The sequence below is a fragment of the Panthera tigris genome, chromosome B1 (assembly GCF_018350195.1).
Source record: "Panthera tigris isolate Pti1 chromosome B1, P.tigris_Pti1_mat1.1, whole genome shotgun sequence".
In the NCBI taxonomy this organism is placed as follows: Eukaryota; Metazoa; Chordata; class Mammalia; order Carnivora; family Felidae; genus Panthera; species Panthera tigris.
In genome coordinates this window covers 127908942-127933329 of record NC_056663.1, presented here as the reverse complement: position 1 = coordinate 127933329, position 24388 = coordinate 127908942, and the positions used below count along the sequence as shown (strand labels likewise).

Genomic DNA, 24388 nt, shown 5'->3' with positions numbered 1-24388 from the left:
TAAATTTATACCTCATGTTTGAAATAAAAAAAAAAACCCAAAATGTTGATAACTATAATGTGGGATTAAAATTTAATGTAATATGAACATGTAAATCTTGTAATCTTAATTGTTGCTCCCTTTCATAATTCTAAATGTGAATTCAATTTGAGATTAATTAGTAAATATTGTTAGATACATAATTAAAGTATACATTTACTAATATACTAAGGAAGCATTTCACTTGAAAACCTATGTATATATATTTTTAAAACATTATATTGTCAGATAATAAGATGTAATTACATGGGAAATACTTAGTAAAAATCTAAAAATCTAAAAATAAAAATAAGATAATATATAATATATATAAAATAGATATATTTTATCAAATGTAAAATAATGTATCAAACAGATAATAAAAATACAGACATCAAACTGTATTTTAATAATTTTATTTCAGTAACTGCTTATTAGAAGTGTATTTTCAAGAAATTGACAGTTTTGATGGTTTTCCAAATTATGTTTTAAAAATGATGCTTCTATCACTGATAAAATATTTCATTGAATGTATTCTTAACACTGCTACCTTTCATTTGATAAACACCAACAAAACATTAAAAGTGTTGTCACTGTGCATCTGTGTACTCTCAGTCCTTGTGATTGATAGCTTTATTTAATAATAATGTGACAAACTGGTAATGCCATAGTTCCTAATCCTTTAGAGCCAGACTACATAGATCTTCTTTCCAGCCCCATTGGCTGGAAATGCAGTGTGTGATTACATCTAAGTTCTTGAGCTAAACCTCAGTTAAAGGATAAATCGACAGAGGTATGAACAGAGTTATTTTCCATTAGAGCTATTTTTTAAAGTTTATTTATTATGAGAGAGAGAGAGAGCGAGTGAGCACAGGTGAGTAAGTGTGCATGAGCAGGGGAGGGGAAGAGACAGAGAGAGAGAGAGAGAGAGAGAGAGAGAGAGAGAGTCCCAGGCAGGCTCCACACTCTGTGCTGATCCTGAGGTGGGGCTCTGTCTCTTGACTGGGGGATCATGACCTGATCCAAAATGAAGAGTTGGACACTTAACTGACTGAGCCACCCAGGCGCCCTTCCGTTAGAGTTTTAAATCATACTAGAAACTATAATTCTGGCTGGGAAAGAGAAATTATAACAGATTTCTTCTTCTGAATGACACTTAAATATTTATTTAAATGACCTACTATATGTTTTGATACAAAGTAAAATATGTAACATGAATAGGACAAATGAACAGGTAAAGTACATTTAGTGTAACACTTGATTATATTTACCAAGTGTCTTCTGCATCTAGGTCTCAGGTCTGGAAAGACTGGCAGTAATCTACTAAAACTGATACTAACGAAGTACCAATACAGTCAATTCTCAAAATATTACTTTCTAACCGTTTTGTTGAAGAAACTAAAACCTATCTTTATCCTGCGTTTTGTTACTCTATCTTGACTTCCTCTTCTGATCATATTCTGACTCATGCTACACAGTGTTATATCTGCAGATATATACTTAGCACTCACACACACACAAGCATAGTAGGACACAGAATTTAGGTGAAAGAAAGGGAATTTGAAGGAGGAACAAGATGATAAATAGAGGCCAAATCTTCAGCATTAAGCAAAACCCAAATCTTCAGCATTAAGCAAAAGAATCAAGAATCAAGAATCAAGAATAAAAAAGAATGGAAGTATGCTAATGAAGGATTAGGTAATGATTGAATGCAAATAAGTAAATGAGAATAAGCAAGTAATAAAAATAGAGTAACTGAAAACAAAGAGGAGAATAATACTCCTGCAAACTATGAAACAAAAGTACAAGCACAAAAATGTATAATGGATTAAAAAAATACAGAAAGGGGCAGTGACTGGTCTTGAAACTGCCATGATCACACTAATGCTAAATTGCATTTTTCTGAATTTTTGTTTTTGAAACCTCTCTTCACCTAACCTATTTATGATGAGAATAAATCTGCATGTTATTGAATTTATAAATCTAAGACAGTCTTGAACATATTTATAGGTGGCCAACAGTTAAATAGGAAAGTATTTGTTTTATGTAATTTTATGCTTAGTTTTTGGTTCTTTTCATGTTTTTAGTTTTCTTTTTTAATTAAGAAATTTATATTTTATTATTAAAATACTTCCTGGGTTCAGAGTGGTTGGGTCAAGTTGTTGTTTTTGTTTTTGTTTTTTTTTGGGGGGTGATTAAGTCCTATAAATAATATACTGTTTAAATTTGAAGAATTTTTTTTAATTTTTAAAATGTTTATTTTTGAGAGACAGAGCATGAGCAGTGGAGGGGCAGAGAGAGGGAGGGAAACACAGAATCTGAAACAGGCTCCAGGCTCTGAGCTGTCAGCACAGAGCCCGATGTGGGCCCCGAACTTAGAATATGACATCATGACCTGAGCCAAAGTCGGAAGCCTAACTGACTGAACGACCCAGGCTCCCCTAAGTTTGAAAAATTTAGAGACGCATCATAATATTCTTGTTTCATACTATTTTTTTGTGTGTGTGAAAACAGAAAATGTTTTATTTGTCATGATGGGGGAAATGGAGATGTAAATTTCTATCTGTATAATATAGCGGCATGCTAGATGACATGGCTTATCTATGTTTTTGGATGGTTTTATATAATCAGCATCCTCAGAAATTTAGTATTTGAAGAGTTATTTTTAGAAGTCATCTGCCACTTGATAATTAATACATACAAAGTTCTCAGAATATTTGATGGAATAGTACAATTGAATTCATAGTTGAATTCAGTACTTAAACTGAAGATCTACCTAAGCCCCAACCTAGAAGAAATGATCTGGAGAGCATTGTTTTTCATACTTATTGATCTAGTCAGGGGAAAATAAGTACATGGATCAGAAAATAAAGCTATCTGGATATTCATTCTTATGGAATTTTTATGTTACAATCTGGTGATCTGATGAAATGCCTTCCCAGTTAGATATATTTATGCAATTAGTGTTGGTCATTTTGAATTATACCAATTCGAGTTTATCACTTCAGTCATCATGTTTTCAAAAATTAAGCAGCCAAGTCACAAAAGGTGACTTGGTTTGTCCAGGGTTACACAGCAAGCCAGTGGAAATACCACTGATCTCCTTTATGGTATTTGCTAGGTTTTTATGTGACACCTCAATGCCTAATTATTGGGCTGTAATTTTCGTTTCAATAAAGACCATCAGCATGTTATTTGTATTTGTAATAATACAATCATATGCAATTCCACATCTTTTTAAAATATGTTATGATTTCTTAATTGTTTTCACTGAGTGTTAACCATACTTGACCTTAGCCAACAAGTGAAGAAGGGGTTATTTTCACTGATTTTATTTAAGGGTCACTCTTTACTGATGGTGAACAGCAATTTTAGCAAATAATCTATTGATCAGCATAGGGTATATTAATCTTAGTAAGTAATGTCCCTTATGCATGCATTCTAGGAAACTTTTTTCACACAGGCCAGATGTTTTGATCTTGTCCTAGATGTTGTGGTGTGGTTAGTTTTGTAGTCTGTAGTTCACTGATTACAGTGTGTGTTAAGCTCCCTATTGATATTTTAGCTTAAAAAATATAAATATTTTGCACCAGGGATGATAAATTACACCTTATAAAAACAATTACTGGGGTGCCTGGATGGCTCAGTTGGTTGAGTGTCCAGCTCAGGTCATGATGCCAGGGTTGTGAGGTTGGGCCCTGTGTCGGACTCTGTGCTGAGCATGGAGCCTGCCTAAGACTCTGTCTCTCCCTCTCCTTATGTCCCTTCCCCCTCTTGCACTCTTTCTCTCTCTCTAAAACAAAAAATAATAAAAAATTAAAACATTTAAAAAAGAAAAAAATCGTAGAATAAGCCTGATTAAATAAGCTTCCAAATCTCTACATTGAATAAGTTTTAATTCTTAAAATTTATTCATTTTCTCTGAAGTCCAACTTGTAAGAATTATTACAGTTTTCTGTATGTTTTTTTTTCAGATTTTAAAACTATTTTCATATTTAAACATTGTGCATTCCAGAGATTAAAATCGTTTGAATAACAACAAAAAATAACACTCTGAGTAAACTGCATTTTGTAGCCTACAGAACACGTTGGACCAACTTGGTTTTTACTCTAGATTTCACTGTCCTCCCACCGAGCTTCTTCCTTCACCAACATGCAAGTTCTTTTCCTTCCCTGCTGGCCAGACAGGCAGGTGGTAGAGGCTGGCATGGCCTTTGTTGGCAGTACTTCTCGATTCTTTGATGTGAAAAGGGGCAGCACAGTCATTTAAACTTGATCCAACCTCTCTGCATCTTACAAAGTTAAACAGCTAAAAGAAGTAAAATAAGGCAGTGCTTTTGTGGGATGTACAGTGCATATTGGTGGTGCATGCTTTATTATGATTTGCCTGGTTGCTTCTCCTGTTCTGTCACTTCTTTTGAAGGTCGTAGAATTTTATCCTGTGTTTCTGTCTTCTTCAGTTCTCAATCTCAGCCATGTTGGATGTTTCAGACATGGTTGTAGAGGAATAGAGTGAGGTAGGTGAGCGAGTGAAGTCTGGTCTGTGCAGTGGCCTCCACCAAGTGCCTGGCTTCTATAATCATATGTAATCTCAATGACATTTATTGTGACTTGATGTAAGTAGCATTTGCAATACTTAATTAACATAAATTTGTGTCAATTAGTATACTTCTTTCCACATAAGTTCTGTTTAATAGCCATGCAATTTTATAAAATTTATATTTTGCATTTGTTTACTGTTACTTTTTGACTTCTTCCCAGTAGTTTACTTTCCAGTTGTTTATTCTTAGTGTTCAGTGGTAATGAAAGGTAATTCATATTTCATTCTGTTAGTGATACATTTTGACAAAATACAATCTCTGACCTAAATTAAAATTACAGAATGTTTTTAAGTTCTGAATTAAATGAACTTGCCCAATATTTTCTTTAAAATAGTTTGTGTAGAATATAGTATTTTCTCTAATAATTAATAAAAAAGTAGCTTGAATGCCCACATATTTTGTTGGTATACTCACTAGTAACAGGGATGTTTTTGCAATAACAAAAAACAATTAATGTTTTTCAAGAAATCATTAAAAGGAAATAAGATGATCTCTGCCTTGTAGGAACTCAGAAAATAGTAGGAGGACAGCTTTTGACCAATTCATCTATTTAATTAGTACCTTGAAAAAATGAAGATGTATAATAAAATAATAGTTTTGTAGCTCTTTAAAAAGATTTTCAGATACATTGCAAAAACCACATTAATAGATATTATCATCTTTTCACTAATCAGGAAAGTAAAAGTTAGTTGAAATTATTTGTGCAAGAGATACAAAATGTTAACTAAGCAGAATCAATGCTTAAACCAGGTCTTCAAACTCAAAATCTTCATTCTTGCCAATTGCCAGCTCTCTTGTTCCTGATATATTTATTCTATGTACATTCATGGGACCACATATCTGTCTCATAGATAGAACATGCTTTCTACAAAATATTGGATATAGTTACAATATGATGGGTAACATTTACTAACTATTTATTATATGCCATATTTTTAAATATAATATTTCCATTCCTTGTAACACTAAGCAATTAGACTTTCATGGAAGTATTTCATTTTACATAGGGGAATACTAAAGTTTAACAATTAGTAAGTATTAGTTATTATTTTCAAACTGAAGTCTGGCTCTGAAGGCTAAACACTTTATGTTCTCTAAATATTTGTCCTTATAGAAAACTATATTTTATAAAATACAAATATACCAAGCCAGTCCTTGGTATCAAAGAAATTGTATCTTTTGAAATATGTAATAAGCTCTTAGCAGATTTCTTGTTAAACATCTGTGATTTTTAATGAGACAAAAGAATTAGATATGATAAATATTTTGGTGTTACTAATTAAAGCCAAACTGATTTAAGGAAATGATCCTTTAAGTGACTTGACACATTGTGTGAAATGTTTAGACTCATTTGCTATTGGTGAAGTATTATGGGAAAATTTACATTTTAACTTAGCATTGTTTTATCCAAGACAACAGAGGAATTTACTTCAATAGTAGGTATTTTAACTGTTCCATGAAAAATAGAGCTAAAGTGCTTAAGGAATAATAAAGAGCTTATCCTTTATTATATTTTTAATTAAAATGAGGCACAAACAAGGGAAACAAAATAAAAAATAAACTATTAGGACAACATCAAAATAAAAAGCTGCGCAGTGAAGGAAACAATCAACAAAACTAAAAGTTAGCATATGGAATGGGAGAAGGTATTAGCAAATGACGTATCTGATAAGGGATTAGTATCCAAAATATACGAAGAACTTATAAAACTAAACACCCCAATTATGAATATCCAATTAAAAAGTGGATAGAAGATGTGAGTAGACATTTTTCCAAAGAAGACATACATATGGCCAACAGACATGAAATGGTGTTTAACATCTCTTATCATCAGGGAAATACAAATCAAAACCTCAGTGAGATACCACCTCACATCTGTGAGAATGGCTAAAATCAACAACACAAAAAGCAGCAGGTGTTGATTAGGATATGGAGAAAAGGGAACCCCTTGCACTGTTGGCAGGAATGAAAACTGGTTCAGCTGCTGTGGAAAACAGTATGGAGGTTCCTCAAAAAGTTAAAAATAGAACTACCTTACTGTCCAGCAATTGCACTACTAGGTATTTATCTACAGAATACAAAGACATTAAAGGGACACATGTACCCTGATGTTTATAGCAGAATTATCTACAATAGCCAAATTATGGAAACATCATAAGTATGCATTGATTGATGAATAAGGAAAAAGTGGTGTATATATATATATATATATATATATATATACACACACACACAATACATATATATATGTGTATATATATACATACACACACACACACACAATACACATACACACAATGGAATATTGCTCAGCCATAAAAAGGAATGCTACCATTTGCAGTGACTTCAATGGAGCTAGAGAGTATTATGCTAAGCAAATAAGTCAGTCAGAAAGACAAATGCCATATGATTTTATTCATGTGAAATTTGAGAAGCAAAAGAAGCCAGCAAAGGAGAAAAAGAGAGAGGCAAACTAAGACACAGATTCCTAACTATAGATAACAAACTGATGATCTCCAGATGGGATTTGGGTTGGCAGATGGGTTAAATAGGTGATGGGGATTAAGAAATGCACTTGTGATGAGCATCAGGTGATGTATGGAATTGTTGAATCACTATATTGTACATCTGGACCTAATATTGTACTGTATATTAACTAACTGGAATTTAAATAAAAACTTTGAAAAAATAAGTAAGATGATGCCAGTGTCTTGCGTGTCATATTAACCAAAAACATTGATAAATATAGAGAAAAAAAAATTTATTGATTTTTTTGTGTATGTCATTGTGCTAAATCCTTTTATAATATAAATGATTCTATTTAATTAACAATGTGCTTTAAATTACGATAATCACACACAATCATCTTCAGCTAGTAATTTTTAAGCTTCTACATGAGAGAGACACTGCATTAGGAAATGTATGATACACAATGATTTAACTTCAGGGGCTAGAGCCTAATTACTGGATGACACATAAACATAAAATGATAGAGATAGCACATAAATGCCAAGAGAGGAGTATAAATGATAATTGTTCTAGATCTTCACAGCGAAATAATAATTGAAATGAATAATTATAACCTATTATTGTTTATTTTTATCTAGCAGAGTTTAGGATCTAAAAGGTAGTTCTGAAGAGCAGAAAAGGTAAGAAAAGGTCCAGTACATTAGGAGTTTCCAGTTCTGTATAAATTCTAAATAATGAACTCCAGTGTAGGAGTGTTGATTTACCAACAGTTTAAATAAAATGATTTTATTTTTAAATTTATTTTCCTAAAACATGGAAAAACCATTCATTAACAGGACAAACTGTTGCTCAATTTTATGGTTTCTTGAGATATGATAAGATCAAACATTAACTAAAATGAGCCACATCGTAAAACAAAGGTTGAAGAACAATTCATTTTTTTTATTTCTTACAATGAAGGTAGTCTGTAACTCATATTAGACACAATTATGAAAATTTGAATCATTAAGTTCTTGAAGACCTTTGAAATAATTATGTAAGACTTCCATAATTCAGAACAGTGTCATAATTATCATATAATTTATAAGAAAGATCATTTATTTTACAAATATATTTATGAATTGCTGTTGACTCATAAGCTAAAGTATTTAAAAAGTTTAGAAGTCTTTTAAAATCACAAGTTCTCATTAAACCTTGTTACCTCAAGTGGCAAAAAAAAAAATCACAAGTTCTCAGTAATAGCTCTTTCATAAGTATACTGAAAGGAAGGACAAAGATAACTAAAAGGACAATTAAAATTTGTATGTGGGTGTGTGTTTGATTGTGTGTCTGTCTTTCTCTGTACATAAGAGATAATGGCAGAGCTTAGGCTGTTAACTAGCCTAGCATTGACATCTGTCAACTGTCAGTGAATATGATGATCAGAAGGGATTGCTAATTAGATATATTCATTACTATTTAAAAACTCAAAATCAAGAGTAAAGAAAAATAAATTATATCACCTGACTGTGTGGAATAAACTGAGAATGAGAGGAAATGCTCCCTATTGTAAGGTAAAGTGATGAAGGTAATGTTGCATGGAAGTGGAATGGACAAAATATAGTGTCCTTTGTTGATAAAAAACCCTCAAGATAGTAAGGATAAAAGGAACATATCTCAAGATCATAAAGGCTATATGCGAAAGATGCATAGTTAATATCATCCTCAATGGTGAAAAAATGAAAGCTTTCTCCCTAAGGTCAGGAACATGGCAGCGATCTCCACTCTCACCACTGTTCAACATAGTGTTGGAAGTCCTAGCCTCAGCAATCAGGCAACAAAAAGAAAATGCATCCAGATGGGCAAGGAAGAAGTCAAACTTTCACTCTTCGCAGATGACGTGATACTATATGTGGAAAACCTTAAAGATTTCACCAAAAAACTGCTAGAATTGTTACATGAACTTAGCAAAGTCACAGGATACAAAATCAACATACAGAAATTGGCTGCATTTCTTTTTTTTTAATGTTGATTTATTTTTGAGAGAGAGTTTGAGCAGGTGAGGGGCAGAGAGAGAGTGGGGGACAGAAGATCTGAAGTGGGCTCGAACTCATGAATCATGAGATCATGACCTGAATTGATGGAGCCCCAGTTGGTTGCATTTCTATATGTCAATAATGAAGCAGGAGAAAGTGAGATCAAGGAACTGATCCCATTTATAGTTGCACCAAAAACCATAAAATACCTAGGAATAAATGTAACCAAAGAGGTAAAAGATTTGTACACTGAAAACTATAGAAAGCTTATGAAAGAAATTGAAGAAGACTTAGAAATGGAAAATTCTATGCTCACAGATCAGAAAAACAAATATTGTTAAAATGTTAATATTACCGAAAGCAGTGTACACATTCAATGCAATCCTTATCAAAATGACACCAGCATTCTTCACAGAGCCAGAACAAACAATTCTAAAATTTGTATGGAACCAGAAAAGACCCCAAATAGCCAAAGCAATCCTGATAAAGAAAACCAAGCCTGGAAGCATCACAATTCCAGACCTCAAGCTGTATTACAAAGCTGTAATCATCAAGACAGTATGGTACTGGCATAAAAACAGACACATAAGTCAATGGAACAGAGTAGAGAACCCAGAATTGGACCCACAAATGTATGGCCAACTAATCTTTGACAAAGCAGGAAAGAATATCCAGTGGAAAAAAGAGTCTCTTCAGATGATGTTGGGAAAACTGGACAGTGACATGCAGAAGAATGACCCTCGACCACTTTCTTACATCAAACACGAAAATAAACTCAAAATGGATGAAAGACTTAAATGTAAGCGAGGAAACCATCAAAATCTTAGAGGAGAAAATAGGCAGCAATCTCTTTGACCTGGGCCATAGAAACTTTTTACTAGGTATGTTGCCAAAAGCAAGGGAAACAAAAGCAAACATGAACTATTAGAACCTCATCTAGTTAGAAGATTCTGCACTACAAAGGAAACAGTCAGCAAACTAAAAGGCAACTGATGAAATGGGAGAAGATATTTTCAGGTGATATATTGGATAAAGGGTTAGTGTCCAAAATCTATAAAGAACTTACCAAATTCAACACCCAAAAAACAAATAATCCAGTGAAGAAATCAGCAAGACACAAACAGACACTTTTCTAAAGAAGACACCCAGATGGCTAATAGACACATGAAAAGATGCTCAACATCACTCATCATCAGGGAAATACAAATCAGAACCATGATGAGATACCACCTCACACCTGTCAGATTTACTAACATTAACAACTCAGGAAACAACAGATGTTGGTGAGAATGTGGAGAAAGGGGAACCCTTTTGCACTGCTGGTGGGAATGCAAACTGGTGCAGCCACTCTGGAAAACGATATGGAGATTCCTCAAAAAATTAAAGATAGAGCTACCATATGATCCAGCAATTGTTCTACTAGGTATTTATTCAAAGGATACAAAAATGCTAATTCGAAGGGGAACATGCACCTCAATGTTTATAGCAGCACTAGCAACAATAGCCAAATTGGAAAGAGCCCAAATGTCCATTGACTGATGAATGGATAAAAAAAATGGTGGTAAATATATAAAATGAAATATTACTCAGCCATCAAAAAGAATGAAATCTTGCTATATGCAACAATGTGGGTGGAGCTAGAATGTATTATGCTAAGCAAAATAAGTCAGAGAAGAACATACATGATTTCACTCATATGTGGAATTTGAGAATAAAACAGATTAACATACAGGATGGGAAGGAAAAATAAGATTAAAAACAGAAGGAGGCAAACCATAAGAGACTCTTTCTTTTAAATTTTTTTTTGAATGTTTATTTTTGAAAGAGACAGAGAGAGTGCGAGCAGGCGAAGGGTACAGAGAGAGGGAGACACAGAATCTGAAGCAGGATCCAGGCTCTGAGCTGTTAGCACAGGGCCTGACATGAGGCTGGAACTCAAGAACCGTGAGATCATAACCTGAGTGAATGTCGGACGCTTAACTAACTGAGCCACCCAGGCGCCCTGAGAGACCCTTACATACAGAGAACAAACTGACGTTTGCTGGAGGGAAATTGGGTGGGGGGATGGACTAAATGGGTGATGGGCATTAAGGAAGGCACTTGTTGGGATGATCACTGGGTATTGTATATAGGTGATGAATCATGAAATTTTACTCCTGGAACCATTATTACACTGTATATTAACTAACTTGGATTTAAATAAAAAAAAAAAAAGTAAACTAGGAAAAAAAATAAGTGGCATGGAAAACCATGGGGTAATAGGAAGACAACAGAGTAGAAGACAACAGAGACATCTAAATATAGCTCCTGTCAGGACACAAAGGAGATAATTGTCACAATAGCAACCTGATACCAACCTGCTGTCCGTGTAAGTGAGAGAGGGAACATGACAAAGAGTAATTACTGAGGGACCATATGAAGGAGATTTTGAATTCTTCCATATCTGTGTTTGAAGGTTGAGTCAGATTGGTATTGATTACCATTACTGTGTCTACCCCAAACTTATGTGGCCTGGTAAAACCTGCGTTTCACCCAGAAATCACGTATTCATGTAGCTGCTGAGAGATATTCTGACACACACACATATATATACATGAACATTCATTTGCACCAACATTTGAAATGGCAAACATTTGGCACTAAGAGTTAAGATGAACTATGGCATATTAAACAATGGAATAATATACAAATGCTAAGAGGATGGAAAACGTCTAGATACAGAAATGGACATATCTCCAGGAAAAACTTTAATATGAAAGCAGATGCAAGACAGCAGTGTGTATCATGTACAGTCTTATTTTTGAGTGTGAGGTGAGGATATCCTATACTTTTATTTACTTGTGCATGCATACAAATTCTGGAATTATACTCAAGGAACTCAGAATAGTCATCATTCATGGGAGAGGCGAGAATAGGAATTAGGCAGATGAGGGAGAATGATAGGAGAGAAACTAGATGATTATGTAACTTTCAGTGTTTTTTAGGTTTTCAACCTTATTATTTAAAAGGGAAATTAAAGAAATACACTCTATGTAATAGTCATGTTACTATCTAGCAGTGGGACCGGAGTGCCTCACATCTTTAAAAAGCAGTACAACTACCTGAATCAGGTAATCTCAAAGTCCATTACAGCTCGTACATCCATTATTTCTTGAATTGATTCTCTGTTCATTTTTAGTTTTGACATTTAAAACAAAAGTTACATTTGGTTTAGTCAGAGATCTGACTATTTATCATCCATTTTCTTTTAGCTATTCACGTTATGCTTTCATGGGAAGAGAGATAATAAACATGCAGATATCAAGCTGGGCTTACTTATTTAGTGCAGATTTCTATATCCTACAGTACCACAGGTTACTCTTTCACAACAATAATTTGAGGACAGTTTGCTCTCTCCAGAATTGGAAACTGAGTCATGATTGTGTTTGTACCCTCACAATTGCCATTACCCGTCTCAGGTTGAACCCATAAGCTGATAGACCTTCAAGCTATTCGCAAGTTCTAACATACTGTTAATTCCAACCTTTCTACCCCACTAACACTTGTTAAGCCTTTTATCCCATGAAACATTCTGTTGTATTTTCAACTGGCAGTCATATTGAAAAGAGGATGAATGTATACCTAAATGCAATTTTAGGCTTAAATATATTAAATCGTGTTTTCATTCTCTGACAAAGAAAATTTTTGTGATCTGTTAATTCAGTTGAGAAGCTCTATTAAGATAAAACATTAAGTTATTTGTAATTATACATTTCACAGTGTAAATTTATTAGGTAGAATAAAAGCAACTAAGTATATCTGTGGAGTGTGTGTGTGTGTATTTGCGTATAGTTTTGTAATTTTTCAGTTAGACAAAACATCTCTTTATGGCTAGAATTTCATAGCTGGAAAGATCTTAAAGATAAGTCTCACTATACATTTCATTGTCTTGGGAACTGAAATTCAGAATAAATGAGCACATACTGTGAAGAACACATTTCTGTGAAGAAATACATCCTTTAAGTATTGCAACTAGAAGCTCTTGTCTCATTTACATTTGTAACAACAGCGTTATTGAGATAGAATTCACATACCATAAAATTCACTCTTTTGAAGTGTACAGTTAAGTGGTTTTTAGTTTTTCGCAGTGTGTAATCATTACCACTAATTTTAGAATATTTTATCACTCCCAAAAGAAAATCCATACCCATTAGCAGTCACTTCCCGTTCACCCCTCCGTTTAGTCACTGGCAACCACTAATCTACTTTTTGTCTCCATGGATTTGCTTATTCTAGCCTTTTCGGATAAATAGAGTCATAAGGTATGTGAGCTTTTGTGACTTGTCTCTCTCACTTGGTTAAATATTTTCAAAGTTCATCTGTATTTTAGCATGTATCAATTTTTTTATTACCAAATAATATTCCATATTATGAACAATGATCACCTTTTTGTTGATCCATTCATTAGCTTATGGACATTTAGGTGGTTTCCCTTTTGGACTATGAGGAGTAATACTCTTTAAACATTTTTGTACAATTTTTTTATGTGGCTGTATATTTTAAGTTTTCTTGAGTTGTACCTAGGAGTTGAATCATTGGGTTTTGTGATAAATAATTCTATGTTAACATTTTGAGGAAAACATCTAACCTGTTTTCCAAAATGGCTGCACCATTTTAAATTCCTGCCAGCAATGTGCGAAGGTTTAAATTTCTCTACATCCTCACCGGCACTTGTTACTGCCTACCTTTTTTTTTTTTTTTCTTTTTCTAATTAAGTAACCCTATGTGTGAAGTGGTATCTCATTGACACTTGATAGATTGTGATGTTGAACATCTCTTCATGCACATATTGGCCACTTGTGTATATTCCTTGGTGAAATGTGTATTGAAATTCTTTGCCCATTTTTAAATTTGGTTATTTGTCCTTTTATTAATTGTAAAAGTTTTTTGTATATTCTCAACATAAGCCCCTAATCACATATAGTATTTGCAAAATTTTTCTCCTGTTCTTAACATCGTCTTTACTTTCTTTATGTGTCCTTTGGTGCACACAAATTTTTAAATTTTCTGAAGTCCAGTTCATCTATTTCTACTTTTGTTGCTATGCTTTTGTTGTCATATTTTAGAATTCATTTGCCTAATCCAAGGTCACAAAGACTGGCTTCTGTGTTTTGTTCCATGAATTCATTTGCATTTTTAACAGTTCTTTCCCCAAAGAAGTTGATCATATACAATTTGGCAATAGGTTGAAAAATAAACAAGTAAACAAAGAAGGTAGGAAGTGTATGTTACGTGTATTTATAGAGTAATTTTGCCTTCATTCATTCATTCATTCATTCAACAAATCTTTTTGAATACTCACAATGAAGCAAGCATGGTATAAGGAGCTGGATATTTCTTTTTTTAAAAAAAAATTTAAATGTTTATTTTTGAGAGAGAGAGCTGGAGTGTAAGTGGGGGAGGGCTAGAGAAAGAGGGGGACACAGAATCCAAAGCAGGCTCAAGGCTCTGAGCTGTCAGCACAGAGCCAGAAGCCACAGTCAAACTCGTGAACTGTGAGATAATGACCTGAGCCAAAGTCAGATGCTTAACCAACTGAGACACCCAGGCGTCCCTGGAGCTGGATATTTCTATGTAATAAGTAATTTAATTTTATCACCAGCTTTTTGTGGCAGGTGTTATATATTATTTTTTAAAAAACAAAACAGTTAATTAACTTTACCTAAGTCATTGTGTTAATAAGGAGTGGGGCTAAAGTTTAAACAGGCAGTCTGATTCTAGAGCCTACTTCAAACCAAGCCAAATAACATAGTCAGTCATTAATAACACAAACGCCAAAGTCAGGGAATTGCGTGGGTTTGAAGAGTGGCTCCCACACTTCTCAGCAATTGGCCTTTGGGGTAGTTAATTAACTTCTTTCTATTTCCTCCTTGCAAAGTACAAATAATAATCATATTAATAGAACTGTTAGGAGAATTAAATGCATTTAAGTACTTAAAGTACTTTAAACTATGCCTGGCACATTATTAATACTGTAATATGTTAGTAATACCTATTTATAAAAATAATTATAAGTGATCATTTCTCTCAGGGAGACATTCTGCTAGAGGAGATAGAGATTGCAATAATGACCATATATATAATTACATAATTACAAATTTTGGTAAGTGCTATATGTAGGAAAGGAAAAGAGTAAAATTAAAAAATATATATAAAAGGGATTAGACAGTTCAATACACTGAAGTAGTTCTCCATTCTGTGCTATAGAGGATAAGGTCTTTTTATGCTTGATGTCTCAGATGTCTGTACAATAATTCATGTTTTTAAATTTTTTTAATGTTTTTATTTATTTTTGAGACAGAGAGAGACAGAGCATGAACAGGGGAAGGGCAGAGAGAGAGGGAGACACAGAATCCGAAGCAGGCTCCAGGCTCTGAGCTGTCAGCACAGAGCCCGACGCGGGGCTCGAACTCACGGACCACGAGATCATGACCTGAGCCGAAGTCGGACGCTTAACCGACTGAGCCACCCAGTCGCCCCTCAATACTTCATGTTTTAATATAGGTAAAGTTTTAACATACCAATATATGAGTAGAAAAAATTTTGATTAGGATAAAAATGTCCCTGAATCTAATCTAAAAAAATAGGTCATAGCCTAAATTCAGAAATACAAAACAATTTCTGCATATGAAACTATTTCATAAGGTCGTATTTCCTCTATATTGGAAATATACTGCAGTATAACTACTTCAGTTCTTTTTTTTAGAAATGGGGTATAAATCATATAACATTAAAATAACATTAAATACTTTTAAATAATTTTGAAGTAAGAAAAGCACATTTCTTCCTGTAAATTTCAGACCTTTGGTTTTAGAAATACTCAAAAGTCAAGAAAGTCACTATCATTGTAGCGTTACTATGAAACACCCAGGGATGTTAAGCATAATGACTAGAATTTGAAAAACGTATGTGTAAGACACCTGGTTTAGGAACAGAAGACAGTATAGATAGTATTATTTGCAAATGAATGGGGACCTTTTGCCTTGGGAAGTATCTAGAGCTTTCTTCCCTGAAGAGTAAGGGGATTTACTGGTCTCCTCTTTGCAACCACATAGTCCCATGTTTACGCTGTCTGGGAAATAAATGAAGTCAATATTATTCTTTAATAGTTAAGTAGTTTTTCATGTAAATTATTAAAATTAATATAGATTGGCATCAACAAAATGTACATGTCAGGTATATTGCTATGAAATCTGTATTTTTTTAAATAAAAAAAATAGGATACCCATTTTCTCCCTTTTCACAGTCATGCACACACTGACCTGCTGTTAATCCTGCTGTTTCCATTAGAAACTTGTTGGTTAGAAAGGGCCTGGCAATTTGGAAAGAAATGTCCTAACTAGATGAGACAGAGCTGGGTAAAGCCTGTAGTTTTTTGTAATTCATCTGAGCAAGATTTCTTTACCCTGGGGTCTGGCAAGAAACAAAGAAACATTCCTAGATGTTAACAAAAGTAGGCCAAGGGAAATGTGTGTGTGTGCGTGTGTGCGCGTGTGTGTGTGTGTGTGTGTGTGTGTAGAAAGGAGACTATCCCCAGTGAGCATTACTAATGACTCCTTAAATGGATTGTATTTGCTTATATACACTTGAACATAAATAAAGCCAGAATGAGTTGCAGGCCAGCTGGGCACTTGCTCAGAGCACCACTCTTAGAAAAGCTGAAGAATCACCCAACATATAAATAGGTGGAAAATATTAAAAACTTTCTGCAAAGAAGTTTGGAAGTTTTTCTAAATAAATTTTGAATTTTTCTCCTTTTGGTATCATTTAGAGGGTATCTTTCTTATACCCTCCTCCTGCCTAATCCAACCACCACTATGTACACCTGAGGTTTAGCCAGGTTTAGCCTGGGTAAAGAATAGTATGACTATCAGACATGGCAGTACCCTGGCCAGCTTTTGGCTAGGAAACAAAAAAGGACTTTGAGATCAATAGCTAAGGGTATAAGGTTTGTAACACAGAGAGTTACTTACGAAACTGTAATGTTTATCTTCAGATGTGACCCCATCCCTTCTCTATCCTGATATTCTTTTTAAATTTTTTTTCATGTTTATTTCATTGTTTTTGAGAGAGAGAGCATGAGCAGGGGAGAGGCAGAGAGTGAGGGAGACACAAAATCTGAAACAGGCTCCACATACTGAGCTGTCAGCACAGAGTCCAATGCGGGGCTCAAACTCACAAACAGTGAGATCATGACCTGAGCCAAAGTCTGATGGTTAACTGACTGAGCCATCCAGGCACCCCTTCTATCCTGATATTCTAACGAGGTAGGAAATTTGGATTTGTTCATGGCATTTATCTCTCTGCTCCTTATCCCTCATTACTTAACACACTTTACTGTGCTTTCTGTTACCCTTTGCTACCTTAACCTTGAGAAATAAGTATGTGTAAAAACAATATAAATGAAAGATCTTAAAAATATTAGGGGATAGGGGCAGGGAAAGGGAATTTAAATCAGTTCAATCCCTAAATTAAAAGTTAGTTGGGGGGGGCGCCTGGGTGGCGCAGTCGGCTAAGCGTCTGACTTCAGCCAGGTCACGATCTCTCGGTCCGTGAGTTCGAGCCCCGCGTCAGGCTCTGGGCTGATGGCTCGGAGCCTGGAGCCTGTTTCCGATTCTGTGTCTCCCTCTCTCTCTGCCCCTCCCCCGTTCATGCTCTGTCTCTCTCTGTCCCAAAAATAAATTAAAAAAAAAAATTAAAAAAAAAAAAAAGTTAGTTGGGGAGGTCTTCAGGGCTGGGGAAGTCATTGCTTGTGCTGTGGAGAGGGGAGCTGATCCTGGGAGGTTATAAATAGAATAGGTACATTATTAAACCTTTCAGAGCTGGTTGGAGTTGTTGGGGGTAGGGAGTCTAATGGCATTATTTTCCTCCCATCCCCTAGGATTTCAGTTAGGGAGATTCCACTGCTACACAAAGAATGCCACACCCCCGAGAAACAGTCTTTCTGGAATGCTCAGGGATTGTACTCCTTTTCTATACCTATGTTTTGTTTCTTTTCTTCTTCTTCTTTTTCTTTTCTTTTTTTTACCACTTTGAACATTTGTTTTCAGTAAGGAAACATGTTCAATTTTCTTTCACTTTTAAGCCTGCTACACCGGCTTTGTGGTAGAACTGGTGCAGTATTACATTCATATGTTCTGTTTTGCTAATAGCTCTTGTTTTGCAGTTTTTAAAATATTTTATAATCTTTATTTACTATTTTTTGAGAGACAGAGACAGAGTGCAAGACAGGGAGCTCTCTGAGAAAGGAAGCACAGAATCCGAAGCAGGCTCCAGGCTCTGAGATGTCCGCGCAGACCCCGACACGGGGCTTGAACCTACGAACCACGGGTTCATGACCTGGGCTGAAGTCGGACACTTAACCGACTGAGCCTCCCAGGCGCCCCTCTTTTGCATTATCTTAAACTTTTCTCTAGTATTTAGTCACACTTCTACATTCAAATACATTATGTTTTTATATTCAAATACATTTGGTGCTTTATTTCATATTCTTAGTCCTCTATCTCTGAAGTGTAAAATTTTCCCAATTTTAAAATCTCCTGACTTTAAGTTTTTAATTTTATCTTGACAAATTATATGATTTTAATGTATCATAATTCCTTTAAAGGTATTATATTTTCTCTGATACTCATCTGTTTCATCTATCAGCATCGGCATCTTTTAGGTTTTTATGTCTTTAATTCATTTCTGTTTATTTTGTTTTAAAGCTCTATTTTCATGTCATTTCTTCTCATTTCCTTATTTGAATTTTTTTTCTTTTTACTTCTTTTTATTTTTTTCCTTATAATTTGATTTGTGGTTATGGAACCAAAAAACAACAAAAACTATCTCATAGGAGCAGTGACATGCAGAGAGAGAGGGCATTCCTCTAATTGTACAATGTTGTCTTTCCTTTAACATATTCCCCATTCTTTTAGTGAGATATCTTCAAAGAAACCACACAAGATTCTAGAGACTGCAGATTAACTCTAGAGAACTACCGTATACTGTATGTGGCTAGCATAATTGATTTATAGATATTTACTGTTTTTGGATACATTATGCCACTCAACTTAAAATTCATAGTGTCTCAGGCAGTTTTTCTCTCTTTTAAATTCCCTTCACCTACTTTGCCAGTCCTCCCACCTTCCTTTCCTCTTGCAACCTACCAGTATTTAGTAGGTCTCTGTATTTAAGAGTTTGTTTTGTCTTGTTTTTGTTTTTAGAAAGTGCTACTTTCGTAGGTGAATTTAAAAATCACTATTTCAAACACCTGTTTCTCAAAATTGGGACTAAAGAACATTCAGGAACTTGAATTTTTTTTTTTAACGTTTATTTATTTTTGAGACAGAGAGAGACAGAGCATGAATGGGGGAGGGTCAGAAAGAGGGAGACACAGAATCTGAAACAGACTCCAGGCTCTGAGCTGTCAGCACAGAGCCCGACGCGGGGCTCGAACTCACAGACCGCGAGATCATGACCTGAGCCGAAGTCGGCCGCCCAACCGACCAAGCCACCCAGGCGCCCCTCAGGAACTTGAATTTTTAACAGACACCAGATACTGGTATCATAAAACATAATATCTGAAAATGAAACATAATATTCAACAAATAAAAAAATGTACATAATAAACGTATATCTGTGTTACAAAATATGTGAAATTGATCTGAGTATGAAACTTCTTCCTACTCATTAGGGTCCAATACCACTACAGATAGCCTGAGAATGAGGAAAGAGAGGTACACTGGGCATAGTTAAGAGTTTTTTCAAGGGGTGTGCCCTCATCCCAGTCACTGCTGATCTTTTTTTGTTGTTTATTTTGTGGAAAACTTGCCACATTATTTTGTCACTGGCTTTTTTTGCTGTCAGCATTCCTAGTAAGGAGACAATCAGGGTATGGCTATAATAATGCTCTGGGTATGGCCTTTATAGTTCATAAGACTCCTCAAATTGATTTTATAAGAAAATATATTGTTATATCCAAGCCTGATGTAACTGTTTAGTCATTTTCCGGGCTATGCTGATTGTGGCCATATGATTTGCAATGCCATTAAACTTTATGTGGTAAAACAGACCTAACATGACTTACTGGGAAGCATCTTTGACCTACCCTTAAAAACTCTTCAATCTTATATTTTTGTGTAGTGGACTTCACATTTGGGCACATAATTTCATTAGTTTTGTCCTTCACAAGAGAAATGTATTGTTACACTGCTAGTGTGGACTCTTAAACCACAGCAGTATGTTTAACTGAACACAGGAGAGTGTTCCTTGTTTGGAACTATATTTTGAACTCACTGTATGTCAGTATCTACAAAAAGCTGAATTGACAGATAAAATCCATGTATCCAGACACTTGTTCATTGTACACCTATTTTGTATGTAATCCCTATGGTTTTCTAGGCATTGGCAACTATAAATTGAATACTTTAGGCAAAATCTCTAGTTTTATGAAGCTGAAATTCTACTGTAAACACAATTTTTACACAGAGCAATATACATATTGAATAAGAGCTTAAACCCTGAAGTTATATGTGAATTCAAATCTTACCTTGGACACATTTTGAATGTGTGATCTTGGGTTTCTCTTCTTTCACTTAGGAAAAGCATATAGTAATACAGGTTGATAGTCCTTTATCTGAAACTCTTGGGGAGAGATATATTTCAGAATTCAGAACTATTGGACTTCTGGAAAGTTAATATGGAACATATCTATGCAATATGTAAGAATCTCAGAAGATCTGCTGTAGCAATTTTTGTACTTTTTCAAAGATACCTATTTCAAAGATACAGTGAAATAAATGAAAACTAGAAATAAGTTCACCTCACTTCAGGTCAGTATTTCCCACCAAAAGGGCTTATGTGTCAGATTTGTGAAAAAGCAAACAACAAAAACACAACTTTTGGGTTTTACTTTGGTTTTGGATTTCAAAATTGTATCTAAGAGCTTATAGATCTATACCTAGGATTGTTATGATGCCTGAACAAGGCAATTAATATCTTCTCAGCATGAGTTCTATCATGTGGTGTGTTCGTGTCTATCATTAATAATAACATTGGTCTGGCTGTTTCTTTGATAAGCTAAACAAATACTGACTCAGCAATTCCAGCACAAAATCCTATACCTGAAGTCCTTTCATTTGACTCCACCCCTCACCTCAGAGTATTTTTACATAGTGGACCTTGAGGATTTTTCTGTGGAAACATTATGAAACAGAGCCTTGTAAAACTTGCTGCATTTTCTACCCATTCTTGGTATTGTCTTTCATCCTACCATAATTTCCCCTTTTCCTGATTTTCAATACATTTGCTTTTTACAGTTTTCACCTGTTACATTGTAAGGATTTTTGTATGCTGTCTTCAGCCTCTCTATCAAGGCATTTCATATATAATAAATTTGTATGTTAGGTGTGTATAGTGTAGTATTCTCTTTTCTTTCTCCACATTTTCAGATCCAAGATCCATCATCTATTCACCAAAAATCTTTACTTTATGTTTTCATTGGAAATATATTCTATTTGTGTGTGTATGTACATATATGTTTTAAGTTAGTTCTTGTGAGATAGCCTAGAAAAGTAAACATCATTTATATTCTGATTCTTTCAGGAAATAAGTTAGAAGTCTTACTTGCAGCTCAATATTGAAATAAAACAATTTCTAAATTGGAGAATAAGCTATGTGCCAACTGGTTTATTGCATGTTTAAGAAGAGCATTTGTGTTTCACCATAAAAGCAAATTGTTTCTTTGCAACATAAATTATGAAAGTCGTAATAAGTTTCTTTTCTGACTCCTAATCCTGAAAATGTAGAAGCGAAGGAAAAGAAAAGGAGAAGAGAACAGCATTCATTTTTTACCCTTGATAATAATTTTTCTATAATATTGATCTGTAATTTTTATATTTCTGCCTTTTATTTAACCTCAAAGATTTTCATTTATCATCTAAATGTAAAGTAATTTTAAATTTAGAAATAAATAATTCTCCGAGTTAATCACATCTTATTCTTCTCTACTTTCACATTAATGTGTTACACTTAAACTCCATTAACTGACAATTGATAATAACAATAAGTATGATTCCTGCCATTCCATTTAGCATCATTATCAGCCCATCCACACACCTTGTTGCTCTTTACAAGGCATAAACACTGAATTGCTTATAGGTCACCAAACATACCCTGGCATTTCAGACAACTTTTATTTCTGTGCACTTGTGTTTCTTTTACCTGTATTAAGTGTCCTCCTCTCCTTTTTTCAATGGAACAAATCCTGTATGACCTTCAACCCAAAGCAAAGTTCATTACTTTCAAAACTTTTCTTTTGATAGTCCTAAGGAGCATTCTTTTGTTTTACTTGTTATTCTTCTGTATTTTCTCTTTATCTTGTCTGTCTACATGTGTATTTTTGCATTTATTACAATATATTGTATAAATTTTTATGAGTTTCTTGAGAGGAGGCCTGTGGCTCATTCATCTTGGTATCCCTGGGAAAGCATTCCCTATATTTTTGCTTATTGTAAATGTATTTAAAATAAATAGGTTTAAAATTAAAGCATGTATGTTGAAGAATGATCCAGTTCATCGGAAGGTGTAAATACTCGGCTGAGATCTGTTGACAATCTGAATGATGGAAGAGGTGGAAGAATACAAGATACAAGATTTAGACCTTGAATTTGTGGTGCTAATGCACTATCCAAGTCAGTAAGATTATGGATGTGGGCTAAAGGAGAAAGATTAGACATGAAGTAAAAAATCAAAAGGGAAGAAAAGGTGCCAACGTGATAGAACAGCGAAAAGAGCCTACAGAAACAACCATAATATGTTGAGGAATGCCACCATTTAAGAGGTTTACATATACAAAGTGATTGTGAAGGATTTTAAAGGGATGGCATGAGATATGGAGGGTGAAAGGAGAGAGAGATTATTGTTCTGGAAACTGAAAGAAAGTAATTGTTAATTGTGTTCAATAAATGTATCTGGGAGATGCTGCTGATGTTAGTGGTGGCAGTTTTGTTGCAATAATGAATAAAACAGCTTAGATTGTAGTGTTTTGAAGGATAAATGGATTTTAAGAAAAAAGAGATGGTGGCTACAGACTGTAAGGAGGAGTATGCTAGATTGTGCTAGAGAAGGCTGTGGGACTGTTAGGGGAATTTTTTTTAATGTAGGAATAACCTAGGCATGTTAGGATTAAATTTAAGGGGTGCCTGGGTGGCTCAGTAGGGTAAGCATTCTGACTTTGGCTCAGGTCATGATCTCACAGTTCATGGGTTTGAGCCACACGTTGGGCTCTGGGCTGACAGTTCAGAACCTGGAGCCTGCTTCAAATTCTGTGTGTCCTTCTCTTTCTCTGCCCTTCCCCTGCTTGTGCTCTGTGACACTCTCAAAAAATAAATAAACATTAAAAAATTTTTAAAAAGATTAAATTTAAAAACAGCTGAAATAAGGTTATAATACAACACTAGAGAGAGATGAAAAATATATAACAAAATAGGAATTGCAGATCATATGATAAACAGAATAGCTTTGCCCTGAGACTGGTGACTTGTAGTGAGGGTTGACGTTGTAAATAAGTAAATTTGTAGACTGGAGAACATTAATTTGAGGATTTTGCTGCATTATGCTGTCTGTTTTCCAGGTGAAGTAGAAAATAATGCCATTGTCCAAGGCAATAGCTAGTGGGAAGGTAAGGTTTTATCAGAATGATAGAAGTTATGAACAGTGGTTTGAGGGGTATAAAGAGGAAGCTGACTAGAGATATATAGAAGGATTATCAGGCAGCCCAGAAGATTCAAAAATGAGTCTGAACACATTGAATCTATGGGGCCCAGATTTATAAAGCTTTTATGATTGTCTCCACCGGGCCTTAGCAGCAAGGAAAGGAAGTAGATGACTGTTAATGCAAGTTTGGAGTTGTTCAGAGTAAATATTACATAAACAGAAGCAAAAGTGGGGGGGGGGGAGAAGGGGAAGGGGAAGGAGTGAGTTAATATAATCATTCACATAATAATTGAAAGGATGAACAGTAGATTTAATTTGAGGTAGAGACAGAAAGCCAGAGGGAGTTGAGTCATCATGTGGCTGATGATATCAGTGATGGTCATGAGCTTTCCTAGAAGCTGGAACAAAGAAAAACTTTTGGTTGTGAATAGTTAATCTAGAAATTAACTTCTCTTTGGAAATACCTTTATGTCACCAGGTTTGTCTTGGTTATAAATTCTATAGTATAGCATGTACATTCTGCATGGAGATATTTTTTTGTTTTGTTTT

General features: G+C 34.6%; 1 protein-coding gene and 1 pseudogene across 2 annotated transcripts in view; one reads left to right on the top strand and one right to left on the bottom strand.

The window, feature by feature from the left end:
- The window catches only part of GRID2 (glutamate ionotropic receptor delta type subunit 2), a 1443376-nt gene that overhangs the window by 93157 nt on the left and 1325831 nt on the right, over positions 1-24388 (top strand). The window lies entirely within an intron of this gene.
- LOC102971355 lies at positions 4395-4513 on the bottom strand (annotated as a pseudogene).